This window comes from Pinus tabuliformis, chromosome 7, assembly GCF_031772625.1.
Source record: "Pinus tabuliformis cultivar Carrire ecotype Pingquan chromosome 7, CPIR1, whole genome shotgun sequence".
Classification (NCBI taxonomy): domain Eukaryota; kingdom Viridiplantae; phylum Streptophyta; class Pinopsida; order Pinales; family Pinaceae; genus Pinus; species Pinus tabuliformis.
In genome coordinates this window covers 656,450,197-656,468,956 of record NC_142293.1, presented here as the reverse complement: position 1 = coordinate 656,468,956, position 18,760 = coordinate 656,450,197, and positions in this window count along the sequence as shown.

Below are 18,760 nucleotides of genomic sequence, written 5' to 3'. Positions count from 1 at the left end.
GCTAAAACTGCTCGAAATACCAGTCATATGATAAGATTGTCTCATTGTGAGATCTCTATTTTTTATGGAGCTTCATCTCACTACGCTTTGCTCCACATCCTTTCTTTATGCAAGCTCGGAAACGACCAATCCTACGAGTTTAAAGGGTTAGACCTACAGGTTTAAAGGGACGACCTAAAAATTAAAAAAAAAAAGTAGTCGTCCCTTGCAAGCACTCCAAAAGGTTTGCATGCCCCCAGGCATAGGACAGAATTTCAAGGTTACCTCTACTTCTCTCCGCTAAAACTTTCGTTTTAGCGAGAGAGGCCTACCTCTTTCTGGTTACCCAAAGATTGTCTCGTTAGATAAAACACCTCCTTGGCCTACCTTTTTCAGGTTACCTAAAGATTGTCTCGTTAAACAAAACACTTCCTCGGCAATGTCTACCGAAATAGACAAAGGTGGGCGACGGATCTCGTCTTCCCAAGTACCTTGACAAAAGAATCCTATTCTAGAACAACCCTCTTTCCTTCATGGACGGGGTACGGACTAGTCATATTCTTTCGCGGAAATCCTACCTTATACCCAAAGTTCTCCGCCGAAGCAGACCAGGACGCATGCCCCCTGGGTTCCAATCATGTCCTCCTGAATTACTCGCGCTCATCAGGAGGACGGACCGTAGGTTGAGACACTTCTTGCATGAATAGACCATTTAGGAATGGTAAGCGACTATTTGCGATGTGTGATCCAGGAAACGAAAGTTGGTCCACGAGCTTGACCATTCTTCCTCCATGTGGAAAACACATTACTCTAAAGAGTGAGGAGACTACTGCTCCTATGCAATATATATAGTCTCGTCCAAGGAGTAGGTTATGATCCAAGGGTCCTTGAACGACCATCACGTTCATTTGAACGGTCTTCCCCTTCAGTGTTATTGGCACATTGGGGAGGATTCCTAAAGGGCGACTGGTTCCTTTATCAAAGCCCGATAGATTTCTCATCTTAGGCAAAAGCGCAGGCGAACCAAGTGCTTTCCAAGCAATAGAGGAAAGGATACTCACAGATGCCCCCTCATCAATGATAGTGCCAGCCATTACCATTCTGTATATTTGACAAATAATTCTGAATGGTACATTGGCTGGCAATTGGGGTCTGCCTAGTTGGTTCCAATCAAAGGACACAACTAGGTTGCTTGGTGGTGGGACCGAGTAAACGGCCGGATAGCGCTCTGATGAACTTCCTTCCTGTGATAAAGGAATGGTGGCATTGCCCCCTTGATCATCAGAGTTAGTGCTGATGAAGAGAATCTGGACAGTGTCGTCTTGATTCTCCTCTGTGATGGTGTCATTCAAAGATGGAGCCTCTGAAGGCAAAACCGGGTCAACTGCCGTATCAACCTTTTGACTTTCGTCAGACATGGATCCAGACGGTTCATCTTCAATGACAGGTGCTTCGGCTGACCACCTGGGCGGGTCAACCAGATTCTCAACTAGCGAGGGACATGGCAAGAGTTTTTGATATCCAGGAGAAAGATTTGCTCGTAATATCGGGCAATCTTCCAGAACTCTTTTTGCCTCGTCTAAGAAGGGACAACGGTGGATGGCGTGATCGCCTTCACACAGTCTGCAGGGAAATTTAGCTTTCCTGCTCTGTCCTGGAGCTTCACTCCCACTAGTTGACGGTGAACAATCGACATGGCTATCAGAGGTCGATGCTACCGAATTGTGCAGACGGGGGGACCAGTCTCTTAGTATCCGAGGGATACATGGACAATCTCTATGGAAGTGGTCTCCCCTGCATATGACGCATGGTGATTTAGGCCTTACGAGTGCGGTGTGTGGATTTTTGTTAGACGACGATTGTTTGCCCCCAGTCGCCTTAGGCTCCTTCTGCTTCTTTTCTTTCTTCTTCTTCTCCTTTTTCTCCTTAGGAACTCGGTTCTTTGACCGACCAGTTCCGTCAAGCGAAGAGGAAGGAGGAGAGGAAGATGAAGTAGAAGGCTGGGAGGCAACTCTTGTCTGATCTAACTGTTGACTCGACTGCTCAGGAATGGTGGCATTCTGAACGACATTGGTTGAAAAGAGCCAAACAGGTAGGCCAATTGTCAATCCTGGAAGCGACAATGTGGCCATGTGGGGCGCACCAACATCTCCCCAAGAGGAGAAGGGACTAGGATTCCCACCAAGGGGAACTCCTTGGTTGGTGTGCTCCATCTTTTCAACCTAAAGATCAACGCGGTAATAAGGGTGATTGTTCCGTTTAAAATAAATTGTTAACGACGCTTTTAGACACAACTTGCTTTTTCAGTTTTAAAGAGTCGAGAAAAAACTAAAGATGACTCTAGTCTCCTTCGATATTTTAACGAGCCCAAAGTGACAAATGCTCGGTTGGACTTTTTCTGTTATAGAGTCTGAAAAAGGCCAAAAGAAACTGCTCTGGAGATCTAGGCAGAGGGTGTGCCAAACTTTTCGCAAAACCATAGAATACGTTTTACGGTACAGGTGGTCGATCTTCGTGAATGTTGTGTTCACTGCATTGCGATCAGTAGGGCGGCCGACATGGCTTCCTAAGGATAAAGGATATATGCCTATAGGGGTCTCCCAATATATACGCGACGGTACGTGGGAGCACAAGTCCGTATTAGTGCAATCGTCCGTCAGGAGGAATCACCCACCTTCTTAGAGATCGACAGTCACTACGTTTAACGACGCTGGAACACGTCTCTACCTAGACCTCTACTGTGAGCGTTATGTTGCAAAGCGTTGTTAGGTTCATTCAATATATTTTAAGTTGATCTTTTTTAAAGTTTGTCTTTCAGGATCACCACGAGATGTATTGGTACAAATTCCTAAATGCAGTCTAAGATGATAAGCAAGCTTTATAATCTTTCAACTTTGAAAATCCTAGCTACTAAGGGAAAAGAGAGCGACTATCTTTTCTCAAAGAGCAATCAACACACTCTAATGCACTCTTCCTAAATCCAACATGCAAACTTATCAAAATGCAAAATGCACAATGCAGGTGTTTGTTTTCACTTTCTTAGTATAAATGCCTATAAAGAAAGCTTTTTGCACAACTTCGAATTTGCTTTTAAATGACTGAAAATAAACAAGTTTACTTTTTCCCAAATCAGCAAGGGTAGAAGAGATTACAATCACTTTGCGATTTTTTGAAAGAAATACTTGTTTCGACACTTAAATTTGACAAATTCAAACCAATAAGCAAAAGCAAACGATAGATCAAACTGCAAACAGCCAATGAACTCTCTCCTAAGATCACAATCAATCACTCGATCAGATCTGAATCAAGGCTACAGGATGACTATTTCGCTCATGCAAAGGAAAACTGTAAATGACGCCACAAACACATAAAAACACTTACAGTTGTTTTGTACAAAAATGAGGCTGAATTCAAGCAAAGAAAAGGGATTACAGATGTGGTACCTATGCTGGTTAAAGGCAGCAAAAACAGAGATCAAAACAGGCAAAAGACAGCAAGGAACCCCAGCTAGACAAGGCCACACTGGTTTAGCGCAGGTAGAACATTGTCAGTTTGACATTCAACGCAGGTAGCCTTCACGGGACCTGCGTTGAAATGTAGACTGCCTTCACAGTGCCTGCGCTGAAAGGAGAAACTCTCGTCTCTCTTGGTTTCCGGGTCATAAAATGCTCAAAAATCAACTGTTTCAGGCCAAATCAGAAACACAAGCAAGGTATAAAAAGAGGGATACTTTGAAAGGGTACTAAAGACTATCACAAAGGATCATCAAGTCATTTATGACTCCATTGTTAAGATCATAGACAAAAACCCAGTAAAGGATCAAAGCAGCAACATTCTACTTTGCAAAGCAGTTCGATTGTTGCCGTTGAGTCTATGAAGTAAACAATGATGCAAGCTCAAACAAAACGACTAAAACAAAGTTCTTCCCCAGCGGAGTTGCCAATTTGTTGTGGGGAAAAATGCCTATGCAGGACGATCCTATCCACCTAAGGCGTGATAGTGCCTTAGCAACAAACGAATGCAGCTACTTCGGTTTCTTTCCTTTATGAAAATGAAAGAGAGGAGATTGGTGGACTTACCGTTATCTTTCGGTTGTCCCTCGATCTAGATCCTCTCTGCTTTGTGTGTCCACAGCTACTTGCCTCCTCGCTTTTGCACTCACAAGATCACAAGAGAACAACTACCTGTGACAAGAGAGCAACTACATGCAACAAGAGAAGGACACAATACAAAGGAAAATATACATATTCATAAATGATTCAGGATTAGAAGTAAATCAAATACGCTAATGCAAATCATACAATAAACAGTAGCATATAGGAAAGAACCAAGAAGCTTTATTGATTGATAAACAGGGTTCAGGAAGAGATACAACCCATAGGGTTCCAACCCAGCATCTCCTTCCTAGCAGCAAGGAATTCCTTCTTCAGCCCCTTTCAGAAGCATAAACACCCAATGATCTAACCACAATCCAACAGCAATTCTTTACAATACAATCCAACCTCCCTAGACCTCATGAGAGAGCTCTATATATAGGAGTTTTGGAGAAAGGATGAGTCAGCTTGAGGCTTGCATGAAGCTGACTAGTGTCCTCTCCCACTTCAGTTCTTGAGTCCACTTGGAGATTCTTACTTCCACTTGGAGATTTGGAACCTCTTACTCATCACCAGTCGAATTCCCTGATCCAAGTGTCATTTTGGAAGTTTCCTGGGCATTGACACCTTGAGGAATGAGTCTGCCACTTGTCCAAGTATGCTTAGCGCAGGTGGCCTTCTTTGCAGTTGACATTCAGCGCAGGTACAGAGTGGAGCACTTGACATTCAGCGTAGATGCTCAGTGGAGCAGTTGACATGATCCAGAAATTGCTTGTTTTTGAGTGTTTTCAGGTGGAGAACTTTTATAAACTTCTGTGGTTTGCTGGCCTTGTTCCTCTAGGGGTAGGAACAACATGTTTAGGGACTTTGGATCCCTTAATTATTGACATTTCATGCTCAGTGATGTAAGGCACAAAAATGTCTATAACATGATAGTCTTAAATACTTTTTAGAACAAATATTCTTTAGAAGAGTAGCAAAAATGGGTCACAAAGATGTTGGGTTATGACTTTGAAATCATCTACAAAAAAGGGTATAAAAATGTTGTTGTAGATGCCCTCTCAAGAAAGGATGAGGATGTGGAAGAATTGATTTGTGCCATTTCTATTCTCCAACCAAATTGGATAATTGAAGCAAGGGATGAATGGAAGAATGACGAATAAGTGTGGGCACTCATTCAAAATTTGTAGCAAGATCCCAATACATCTGATACATTTAGCTAGAAAAATGATTCAGTATGGTATAAAGATCACTTATACCTTTGTAAAAATTCCCAACTCAAACAAAATATTCTTCTGGAATTGCACACCTCTCCCTTAGGTGGGCACTCAGGATTTAAAAAAACTTACCACAAGGTGAAGAAGGAATTTCTTTCGAATGGCCTTAAATCTGATATTCAAAAGTTTATGATAGAATGTTTCATTTACCAAAAAAATAAAGTTGAGATAATTAAGACCCCAAGTCTGTTACAACGTTTATCCATTCCAAGTCAATGTTGGGAGGAGGTTTCAATCGATTTTATCATAGCTTTACCCAAGTTTGAAGGAAAGAGTGTCATCATGGTGGTAGTTAATAGACTTACCAAGTATGCACACTTTTGTGCATTATGTCATCCATTTAAATCTAGTACAGTTTCTACTGCATTTATGGAAAAGGTTAAAAAGATACATGGAAACCCAAAGATTATTGTAAATGACAGAGATCCCATTTTCACTAGAAATTTTTGGACGTAATTATTTTCTTGTCTGGGTACTTAATTAGCTCATATGTCATGTTATCTTCCTCAATCTGATGGGAAAACTGAGATAGTGAACAAATGTTTGGAAGGATATCTTCGTTTCTTTGTACCCGATAAACAAATGTAATGGGTCAAGAGGTTACTCTTGGATGAATGGTGGTATAACACTTCTTTCCATACTGTAGCAAAAAAGACCCCATTTATGGCACTTAATGGATATCATCCACTGTCCATCACATCATCTTTAAGGGAATATTATAAGATTCAAGCAGTGGAAGGTCACATTGATCATCAACAACAAGTTCTGTGACTTTTAAAGGGTAACCTCACTTTGGAACATAATAGAATGAAACAATAGGCAGATCAACATCGCAGCAAAAGAAATTTCGATGTAGGAAACTGTGTAATTTTACGTCTACAACCATACAAACAAATGTCCCTCAATCAAGCTAAGAAGTATAATAAATTATCACCAAAGTACTATGGTCCTTACAAGGTGCTACAAAATATTGGTACTGTGACATACAAATTGGAGCTTCCTGCATCTTCTCAAGTGCACCTAGTTTTCCATATTTCATGCTTAAAGAATGTTATAGGTGACAAGTTCCCAGTTCAAACAATATTTCTAGAATTTGACGAGGAAGGAAAAATCATATTGGAACCTGAACCAATCACAGAAACAGGAACTAAAAAACTACGAAATCGATCAATTTTAGAGTATCTCCTCAAGTGGAAGAACTTACCCGCTGAAGATTCCACATGGGAGGATGAAAATTTTATACATAAGCATCCAGAACTACTCAAGCATTGAGGACAACACTTTTTTTGAAGGAGGGGGGCATGTTAGGTCCCTATAATACTAGTGTATTCCCTCATTGTTATTGTCAGTGTGTTATCACTTAGGTTGTCCTTAAGCTCCAGAAAGGATACGGCTGAGGTAACCACAGACCAACTTTGGACTCCAGGTTCTAGCCAACCTGCAATCAGAGAGGGCTCTCTCTTTTAGATTTAGCTTTGTTGAAAAGGATTTTAGGCTAGGTCTCAAGTTTAGAGGGTTTTTGTTTTGTTTTGGTGGGAAAATTGATATTCCAGGTAGAGAGGCAAAGCATAGTCTAAGAGCTTCGAACCATTGGGCGTGGAGTTGAGGAGAAAAACTGCTGGTGCTTTTCCTTAAAAAACAGTGAGGGAAAATGGAGCAAGATAGCTAAGCATGAAACAATGTTTCAGGTTTTAAGGGATGGAAAGAAGTGCTAAGTAATGAGAGGCAATTAAGAATCTCTCAATTATGCTTAACAAGGGAGAATGACAAGGCGCTACCTAGGGGCAGTTAAGAATCCCTAGATAATTTGCAAACACAGGTGAATCGGGGTAAACATGAGCCATAAGCAATTCATATTCATAACCAATTCAATCAGAGGAAAACATAAAGAAATAGCAGAAATTGAGCATAGAGAATATTTAAACTAATTCTAGGCTATTCTTTCTTTCTGCTATTCAGATAGTGATAACAATAAAATAGAGGTAAGATGCACTTATTGCTTCAGGATGCAGCACAAGAATTCCATCTTCATATCTCCATAAACATTCATTCACAACAGACAGTTTGCTCTCTGAACTTTATGCAATCTTTGATTATAGAAACAGTCAGGTATACAGTGCGAGTCTCTGGTGAAAATTCTCAATCGACCAACCCTTAAAACTATACAGAGGGTGGTATATATAGGGCAAAACTTTCTATCCACAGAGTTCTTTATTACATCTTGACCTAATCAGGTCATAAAGAATAATTAATTTACCTACTCCTATCTGAAATAAATGCATGAAAATATCTCAGGCTGTGCTAGGGTGGTCATATCAAAATTGAATAACTTATGTAGTCCTTGGTGGCTTGGTGCAGGTGCTTCTGAAATAAATGTGCATGGGTTTCTGCTTCTTTGTTGTCCTGTGGCTTTGAATGCCTTAATTGTGATTTGAAGGCAAGGATGGGCTGATGATGCCTGATTTCACTTTCTGGGGGCTTCATTAATGTACAGGTGCTTCGAGCCCCTAAAAAATCTTTGTTGATACTCTTTGGCATCTTTTCTTTCTTATGTTACTCTTTGACAAAATCTGGACTGCTGTTCTGATGTGCTGCAGGCCTAATCACCCATTGATGGCTAATGTTCGGCCTCTGTATCCTCTGGAACTGTCTTCTGCTCCTTTCGGTATGCTCTGTGAAGAAAACGGGTCATTTTTGTGCCTTTTGGGCTTCCTGGGGCCGTATGATGAAAAGATTCCCTGAAGATTCCCTGAAGATTCTCCATTTCGGCATAAAAAATCCTGCGACGAGCGATTTGCACTAGATGCAAATCGCTCATCAAAAACTGCCTCAGAATTGGATTCCGGGGCTCCGAAGTGCGACTTTTGCTCCTTCGTGCCAAAAAAGTGCTGATGACATCAGCATGACGTCAGCATGATGTGACGTTGTACGGGGGTGAAGTCAGCAATGACGTCAGCATGATGATGTGGTAGGATGACGCTAGCATGACGTCATCACGTATGGATGGTGACGTGGCATGACACATGGCAAGGGGCCATGTAGGCAGATGACTCGGTGACACGGTGGCAGGAGGCCACGCAGGCGGTTGACGTGTCACGGTGACTGGGCAAGGGGGTGACGTAAGCGGCGACTGTGCAGGGCAGGAGGCGGTAAGCGGTATTGTGGCGCACCGCTTTTTGGAGATGGTGGTTTCGTGAGGGGGGCCTCCGCCACAGCCCAACGCTTGACGCGTGGCGGGAGGTATGGCGGCAATACCGCCCATCTCCCGGACGCTAACCTTCGGGCGGTTCGGGGATGGGGCGGCCCGCCCACCGTTGATCTGTGGGGCGGGCGATCCAACGGTCGGCGGTCGGTGCGAGGTGATGGCGGGATAAATGACGGGGAATATGCGAGGAATATACCTTTTTTAATATATGCGCGGGTGGGTTTATGACTTAGGGAAAGTGGGTTCGGGGTTTTGAAACAGGCGCGATTAATATTTACAGTTGGGACTTAGGGTAAGGGATAATATATGGGTGAAATGCGTGCGGGTTTAGGATTTCATGTACAGAACTTTGGTTTGGGGGAAAAGTAGGGGGTTTTTTGAGGGTTTTAGGGCTAGGGGAGAGGTTATTAGTCTGACCAGGTGTCAGATTAATCCCTGTTATGACTCGGATGGGCTAAAAACAGCCCCAGATGGACCATTTTTTCCCCGGACTTATAAAAATATGGCTATATTGCCAGGGTGGGGATATTTACATAGGGGAGTTTTATGTACATAGTTTTAATAGGGGAAGGAGAAAACTGCTAGGGAGTTATATAATACTGTTAATAGTTAATATGAAGGTGATAAGCAGGCGCTAAGGTCAGGGACCTTAGGCTAGATTTGGGGAAAATAACTTGAAAGAAACTAAGATCCTTGAGTGAAGCAGATCTCCACCAAGGCAAGTGATATGGATGATGATGAAGCTAAGAGGAATCAAGCAGATCTTGACCTCTTTGGGGAAATTAGTGAGTGACTTGGGGAATTAAGAAGAAGGGGGAGTTAGTGATGTCCAGCTCTGAGCTCTTCTGAATGCAAAACTGCCTGCAATGTGATCTGTAAAGATAAAACACAGTTTGAAACACAAAATTGATCATAAATCACCTTTCTGCAACCACAGCTACCTACCCATCCTACTTTCCTAACATTTTTTCTTCTTTTCTGATTAGGGTGCACTTAGACTTGCAGACCCAGAATTACAATTTTTCTTTTGAATGTTTCCTATCTAAATCTGCACTTATTTCTGCCAGGGCCCAGATTAAACAGTTGGGTCCCTTTGATTCTCTACCTATCTACAAAATCTGCCAAGGTTAAACTGTTTGGACAGATGCATTCTCTATATTCTACAACAGGAAATTGAAACCTAGGGAGACCAAGATTAGACTGTTTGGACCTCCCTTAAATGAAAATTCTTCAAAACTGGGACAACTCATCAAAAATTGGAATCAGCAGTGGCATTTGGACTAGCACACTTCATGGCTTTCTTCTTCGGTCTCATCTGGAAATATGGAACACTGCAACTTGCAAAGTATGACATATTTGGCATGTAAAAATGTCAATCATGAAAAATGATACCATGTTGCGACAGGAGGCTAACAGTGGCTCCACTTGGGAATGGCTTTTCCTTGTGAAAAATCAAGAACAGCAGGTCAGACTGCCTTGATCTTCTGTTGTTGTTGTAGACTGGAAACATTTGTTCTGGCTGCTTAAAATATAAACTTGGAACTGTGAACAACCTCCTCCTCAACTGAGCTTTCTGTGAATGGTACAGCATCACCTGCTTTCTTCTGCGTGCTTGATAACTATGCACAATGCTGCTGGAACATGCTTTTTAAAACAGTTTAGGAACAAGGATCAAACTGTTGTGCTTGCCTTGCTTTTGCTTAGAGCAAGGTGTTGATATGAACTGAAAATTTTTGCTCTGTTTTGATAGTCTTGAGACTGGAAAATATGCATCAGCTGAGTCCTCACCGAATTTTATTGTTATTCCTCAAAAAATCAGCCGGTTTATACAAAAATAAAAACTGAGTGCTGATATTTACAAATAATATTGTACAAAGGTGTTTACAGAATTTGCATTGTTTCAACAACAAGGATCATGATAATGTTTCAACATCCTGCCATTCATAGGGCCTTCTTCAAGAGTGTTGTCCTCCATAGATCCAAGAAAATAAGTGTTGTTTCCCTGAACAACAGAAATTACAAATGGACCTTTCCATAGAAAATCAAACTTGGCATGTTTACCCTTGTCTTCTCTTCTTGAATCCCACTTTAAAACTTTGTCACCAACATTGAAATCTTCAGCTTTTTCTCTCTTATCAAACATCCTTTTGAGCTTTTCCTGTAGAATTTGTGCTCTGTCATAAACTTGTTCTCTGGTTTGCTGCAGATGGATGGTCTGATTAATCCTTCTTTGAATGTCATTTGGTTTAGCCTGAATCTCTTGTAACAGCTTGATAGTAGGAATGCCCAGGGATGAAGGAAATCTAGCCTCCTTGCCATATAATAGCTCATAAGGGCTCATCCCAATTGATCTTTTGCTTGAAATTCTGTCTGCCCATAGGGCATTTACCAGTTTTTTGTGCCAGTTCTTCTTGTTTTTTTCCAGCACTTTCTTTATGATGTTGATGAGGCTTTTGTTAGATGATTCGGCCAAGCCATTGCCTTGAGGGTAATAGGCTGTGGAGTGGCCCAAGGTAATATGAAATCTGTGGCAAAAATTGATCATCTTTTTGGACTTAAAGGCAGCGGCATTGTCAGTGATGATTTTCTCAGGGCAGCCAAATCTGGAAAGGATATTGCACTCAAGGAATTGGATAATGATGGTATCATTGGCCTGTCTACAGGGAATGGCTTCAACCCACTTAGTGAAATAGTCAGTGGCTGTTAGGATCCATTTGTGCTGGCCTGAGGAAGAGGGATGGATTTCTCCAATGAAGTCAAGGCCCCATTGTTGAAAAGGTTTTTCGGTGGAGATTGGTTTAAGGGGCAGGGGCAACAATTTTCTCTTGCCCTCAAAAATTTGGCATTTGTGACATGATATGGAAAACTTTTTTACATCTGCAAAAAGAGTGGGCCAGTAGAAGCCAGCCCTTAGAATTTTATCAGCAGTGGACTTCCAATATAGGTGTCCTCCGCAGTCACCTGCATGGAATTCTTTCATGACATTGTTAGTTTCATTCATGGTTAAACAATTAAGCAATATACCTTCATGATTTCTCCAAAATAATGCACCATCTATAACACAAAACTTTAAAGCCTTCATTTTCAGAAATCTTTTCTTTGTTCTGGACAATCCTGGGGGAGCGCACAGGTTTAACAATACAAAGCATATATCAGTGTACCAAGGGGATTGTAAAAAGATCTCACTGATCTGTGGAGTCGCCAGCTCCGGTTCATTGTCCAGCTGGTTAATCTCTAAGGCTTGAAAATTCGTCTCGGACATCAGTTTAGCTAAACCTTGTCCCTTTATCAGCTTGGTCGGTTTTATTTCTATGTCATATTCAAGGATGTTTGCAATCCATTTACCTCTTTTGCCTTCTAATCCCTCCTGGGTCAATATGTCTTTTACAGCAGCGTGTGGGACATAGGCAATTACGTGTGAATACAGTATGTATACTCTAAAATCCTTGATGGCCTTAACAAGTGCGTAGGCCTGTTTTTCCATGATTGGGTACTTCAATGGGGCGTCTCTTAAGGCTCGGCTGAAAAAAGCAATTGGCTTTTCAGCTCCCTGCTCATCCTTTTGCAAAAGGACAGCGGCTATGGTGTGATCAGATGCAAACGAAAATATGATAAAATCTTTGTCAAACTGTGGGCTAGTTAGGACAGGGGTTTGTGTTAAGGCTGATTTGATACTCTCAAATGCTTGCTTGGTTTCAAGAGACCATTTTACCTTGGCATCCTTCTTTAACATGTTGCTTAACAATCTTATCAGTTCAGCGAGATTTGGAATAAATCTTCTCAAGAAGTTGATTTTCTCAAGGAATGCTTGTAGCTCTTTAATGTTTCTTGGAAATGGGATTTGGAGGATGGCTTGTATTTTTTCAGGATCAATTTTGATCCCATCCTTTGATATGATGTGGCCAAGTAATTTGCCTTCTTCAAGGCCAAACAAAGACTTCTTTGGGTTCAAGGAAATGCCATATTTCCTACATGTCATGAAAATTTGCCTAAGATTCTTGAGGTGTTCTTCATCAGATTTGGAGAATGGGGTTAAGTCATCAAGGTAGACAACTAGGAAGTCACGTATTTCTTTTGCAAATGCAATATCCATTGCTCGTTGAAAGGTAGCACCAGCGTTTTTAAGACCAAATGGCATCTTTACATAATTGAATGTTCCCCAGGGTGTAGTAAAAGCAGTTTTGTCTTGATTGTCTGGGTGAACAAGTATTTGGTTAAAACCTGAAAAACCATCTAGCAAAGAGATTCTAGATGATCCCACTACTCTCTGCAATATGTGGTCCATTTTAGGCAAAGGGTAATGGTCTTTTAGGGAGACTTGGTTTAAATTTCTGAGATCTACACAAAGTCTGATTTCACCTGTCTTTTTTCTTGTAGGAACAAGATTGGACACCCATTCGGAGAATCTGATGGGTGCTATTATGCCTGCTTCAAACATCCTCTTTACTTCCTTCTCAATCGGGGGAAGAAGCATGGGGTTAATTCTTCTAAGTTTCTGCTTGAAGGGTTTCTGGTTTGGTTTTAAAGGAATGGTGTGTTGGATCACCGAGGTGTCATAGGATTTCAAATCCTCATATCTCCAAGAAAATACATCTTGGAACTCTTTGAATAGGTCAATGTACTTGGGCTTTTGATTGGGTGGTAGATTTTTGGACAGTTTGATCATTTTTGGCTTTTCTACTGTTCCAATGTTATGTTCTTCTATTTCAGTGTTTATGGGCTGCAATTTTGGTTTTCTGGGCACGTCATTAGCATCAAACATATCTTCTAATGGGGTTAGGCCAGCAGGCAAAAAATTATCTTTCAAGTTAATGACCTCTGCCTCTGTTTTGTCTATCTCTTCTATCTGTGTTTGTTTCAGCTATTCTATATTTTCTTTGTCAAAAACAGTCGGTCTCATGTTTTGCTTGACTGCTGCAGCTGTTATATCTTGCTGATTTTCAGTTGTTTGGTGTTCTGTATCTGTCATAGCATCCATGTCAATGTTAATATTTGAAAATTCATGCTCGAGGGTAAGGAAACTGTTAATTTGGGCATAATTTTCGAATACTTGCCAATCTCTAACGTTGATTGGGACAGTAGGCCTATGTTTTATTTCAGACGTGAAGTGATGGTTTGGGTCAAAAGGAAGCTTACATGTACTTGCAAAGGTGGCTAGGCTGTGTGCATGAATGTTGTGATTTCTGGAAATCTTGTCAAGCTTGAATTCAGTGAATGCCTGGAGTATGTTTGTAGCAGCAGTCCTATAGGCTCTCATTCTGTTGTCGTTGGTGACAAAATTACCTTTCATCTGTTGTATAACTAGGTCAGAGTCACCCAAGATAGACACTTTTACAGCTCCTAGAGTTTTAAGCAATTTAAGGCCTAAGAGCAGAGCCTCATACTCTGCCATGTTATTTGTGCATTTAAAGTTCAGTCTGTAGGCATGACCTTCTGCATGGTTATTGTATGTGTTGTGAATCCAGACACCTGCCCCTGCTCCTAACTTGTTGACAGAGCCATCAAACTCTAAATACCATGTGATTTCTTGCTTGTGGTTTGTAGTAAGAGTTTGAGCTATCTCAGGATTGGGCAGATTTAAAATTTCTGTTTGAGGATGTTCTTCTGGTAGGCTGGTTGCATCAGCTGCTGTGACAGTTTCATGGGTATTTGCAACCGATTCTTCGTTGATGTGTGCTTGTTGCTCTAAAGCGAAGGGCTCATTATCAATTGAAACATTTGTATCATGATTAAATAAAATAAATGAATCCATATCAGAGTGGATTGAGTAAATGGGAAAATTTTCAGGCCTGCTCTCACTACTCACCACATATTTCATGAGCGTTTCTCTGTACAGTCTCTTTGGTTGCCCAAAGACTGAAATGGTGGCGTAGGAAAGGTCTAATTGAAGGGATCCTTGTAACTTTGCTCCCCATGATCTTGACAGGAGCATACCGTACTTTGGTGGGATGTCAGCAACTACTACATCCATGAGGATGGTTTTGTTGGGATATTGGACTAAGGAGACACACAAGTCTTTGATGAGGCCTAAACATTTCACTTGACTTGAGTCAAATGAGTACAGATCTTTGTAAGGTCTTGTAACATCAAGATTTAGTTTTTCCATCACTACTTTGGGCATAAGATTGTGCGATGCCCCTGAGTCAAACATAGCATTGTGCAAAACTTTGTCATGTATATGCAAACTGACATAAAAGGGTGGGACAGGTCCATGTGTTGATTTTCCGTTAACTTCTGGGCCAAATAGCAGTTCTGGGGTGTCATCCAAAATGTTTACATCATCCTTGTTTTCTGGAATTTGAAGTGACTTTTGAATTTGCTGCCTATATACCTCGTGTTTAGCCAGTTCCGAAAGAGGAATGGCTATCTTGAGTTTTCCTATCTCTGTCTCTAAGTTAAATGGATTTTCCAGTGGAGTCTTGGTGTTGATAATGGCAGTTTTTTCTGTTTCATTTGAATTCTCAGTGATCTGCTCTTGTTTATCAGCGTTATGGAAATTTTTTGCTTGCGGTTTTTTAGTTTCAGGAGTGCTTTTTGGGATACTATTTGAATTTTCTTTTGAGGAAGAAGGTGGCAAAGGCTGCTCAACCGAAGGTTGCGAGTCTGTTATGTCTTCTACAGTCACTTGATGCAGGTTTGGAATGTGTATATCAGCTGGTTCTGTTATGACAGCCTTGTTTTTAATCTTGTTGGGCTGTTTGCCATCCTTTGTTTTACTAGGTTCGGAAATGTCAATGGTCCTAGCTCTCAGCTTATATTGTTTGTGTACCTCATACACAGCGGTATCATAGCCTTGTTTAAAATCAAAAGACTCGCCAGACTTAGTCTGAAACTGATTGTAATCGGGTTCATTTTGGTTTTCTTGGGACAGGACACTTTGATGCTCACCCTTTAGATCCATCAAGTTCATGTGAGTGTCCCCTATGGGTTGACTAGAAGTAGATCCTTCAACATAGTTATCTTAGAAAGGGAGTCTTATATCATGGTCTTGGTTAGGCCTACCAGCATTTGTGTTCTGTGTTTATCTAAAATTTGGGTTCCTTATGGTATTAGACTATTGTCCTTCCCATGATGCTTTTCTCTCAACATTTTCTACTCTTTCTCCTAGCCTTTGCAGGCCATTGATAATAGCATCAAGCTTCTGGTCAAAGGCTGAGGGTTCTTCTTTAAAGGTGGTTCTTCTTTCCATTCTAGCTCGGTTTCTTTTGGCAATTAAATTGGCTTCTACGCTGACAGCAACATTTTGCATGTCCGCAAGGGTTTGAGGAGCTCTTTCTTTTAACTGGTATGCCATATTCGGGTCGAATCCATCAGGAAATTTGTACAAGGCCAGATCGGGTGGAGGCCTTAGGTTCTGTAGTATTGCGTTATATACATTATTGAATCTTTCACAGTACTCCAAAACAGTCTCTTGAGGACCTCGTTTGATCATATCATATTCAGCTAGTATGTGCAAGGGATCTTTCTTTTTCTCCCATCTGTTGGTAAAGGATTGGTAAAGCTCATCTGGGGTGGTTATGGAATTTGCAGCAAGTGATTTGAACCAAGTTCTTACATCACCTGTCAAACTCTGAACAAAAATTCTCATCCTTACACTATCATCGTCTATCTCATAGTTTTCAAAATAGTCTTGCATTTTTTTGGTATGCTGAATGGCTGTGAAAGGACCGGTGCTGTCAAAATATGTGATTTTAGATTGGTACTCTTGAGGTAAAGCCCCAACATTAGCAGGTAATTGCAGGGGTGCATATCTATTAGCCATATTGGCAGGTATAAGAGGAACAACGGGGATAAGTGGAACAACTGGAGTGACGGGGATCACCGGAGTAGCTGGAACGCTGGAAACAACAGTGGTGTCAGTATGTGCAGTGAATGAAGGTGTGGAAGGAGTACTACGGGATGTAGATGATGAACTGATAGAAATAGGGGTTGAACGGAACAAAACCTTGACAGGAGTCGGAAAATAGCTAGGGTAAGTTGTTTCAGGGCTCAAATCATCAAAATTTTCCTGTCCTTCTTGCTTCCTAAGGATTTTCGGGATTATATTAGGGTTTTCAAAAACAGCTGGAGGGTTGGGATCTGGATTTGACCTTGTATATCATGGATTTTTCTTGGGAGCCAGCTTCTGAATTGTTTTTTGGGTATTTTTCCTGGGAATGTTTTTGTAATCTACAAGGGACTAATTAAAATATGAGACAGCTTGTTTGTAACTTAAAACTAGCATGAAGATTGACTGAAGCAGCATTTATTTACTCCTGTTAATGTAAAGCAAAAGCAGTCTCAAAGGCTTCCTGGCTGACATTCAGGCTTCATCTGTAGTTTTAAGAGATAAATAGCAACTGGAAAGTTTGATTTATGGTCTCAACAGAGCTTTCTTACCTTCTTCGTGAAACTATCTAAGGAAGGTCCCCAATGGAGTCGCCATTATGTTATCTTTGTGAAACTATCTGAGGAAGGTCCCCAGTGGAGTCGCCATTATGTTATCACTCAGGTTGTCCTTAAGCTCCAGAAAGGATACGGCCGAGGTAACCACAGACCAACTTTGGACTGCAGGTTCTAGCCAACCTGCAATCAGAGAGGGCTCTCTCTTTTAGATTTAGCTTTGTTGAAAAGGATTTTAGGCTAGGTCTCGAGTTCAGAGGGTTTTTGTTTTGTTTTGGTGGGAAAATTGATATTTCAGGTAGAGAGGCAAAGCATAGTCTAAGGGTTTCGAACCATTGGGCGTGGAGTCGAGGAGAAAAACTGCTGGTGCTTTTCCTTAAAAACAGTGAGGGAAAATGGAGCAAGATAGCTGAGCATGAAACAATGTTTCAGGTTTTAAGGGATGGAAAGAAGTGCTAAGTAATGAGAGGCAATTAAGAATCTCTCAATTATGCTTAACAAGGGAGAATGACAAGGCGCTACCTAGGGGCAGTTAAGAATCCCTAGATAATTGGCAAACACAGGTGAATCGGGGTAAACATGAGCCAGAAGGAATTCATATTCATAACCAATTCAATCAGAGGAAAACATAAAGAAATAGCAGAAATTGAGCATAGAGAGTATTTAAACTAATTCTAGGCTATTCTTTCTTTCTGCTATTCAGATAGTGATAACAATAAAACAGAGGTAAGATGCACTTATTGCTTCAGGCTGCAGCACAAGAATTCCATCTTCATATCTCCATAAACATTCATTCACAACAGACAGTTTTCTCTCCGAACTTTATGCAATCTTTGATTATAGAAACAGTCAGGTATACAGTGCGAGTCTCTAGTGAAAATTCTCAATCGACCAACCCTTAAAACTATACAGAGGGTGGTATATATAGGGCAAAACTTTCTATCCACAGAGTTCTTTATTACATCTTGACCTAATTAGGTCATAAAGAATAATTAATTTACCTACTCCTATCTGAAATAAATGCATGAAAATATCTCAGTCTGCGTTGGGGCGGCCGTATCAAAACTGAATAACTTATGTAGTCCTTGGTGGCTTGGTGCAGGTGCTTCTGAAATAAATGTGCATGGGTTTCTGCTTCTTTGCTATCCTGTGGCTTTGAATGCCTTAATTGTGATTTGAAGGCAAGGATGGGCTGATGATGCCTAATTTGACTTTCTGGGGGCTTCATTAATGTACAGGTGCTTCGAGTCCCTAAAAAATCTTTGCTGATACTCTTTGGCGTCTTTTCTTTCTTCTGATACTCTTTGAAAAAATTTAGACTGTTGTTTTGATGTGCTGCGAGTCTAATCACGCATTGATGGCCGCTGTTTGACCTCTGTATCCTCTGGAACTGTCTTCTACTCCTTTCAGTATGCTCTACAAAGAAAACGGGTCATTTTTGCGCCTTTTGGGCTTCCTGGGGCCGTATGATGAAAAGATTCCCTGAAGATTCTCCATTTCGGCCTAAAAAATCCTGCGATGAGCGATTTGCGCAAATCGCTCATCAAAAACTGCCTCAGAATTGGATTCCAGGGCTCCGAAGTGCGACTTTTGCTCCTTCGCGCCAAAAAAGTGCTGATGACGTCAGCATGATGTGACGTTGTATGGTGGGTGATGTCAGCGATGACGTCAGCATGATGACATGGTAGGATGATGTCAGCATGATGTCATCATGTATGGACGGTGATGTGGCATGACACGTGGCAAGGGGCCACGCAGGTAGATGACTCGGCGACACAGTGGCAGGAGGCCACACAGGCGGTTGACGTGTCGAGGTGACTGGG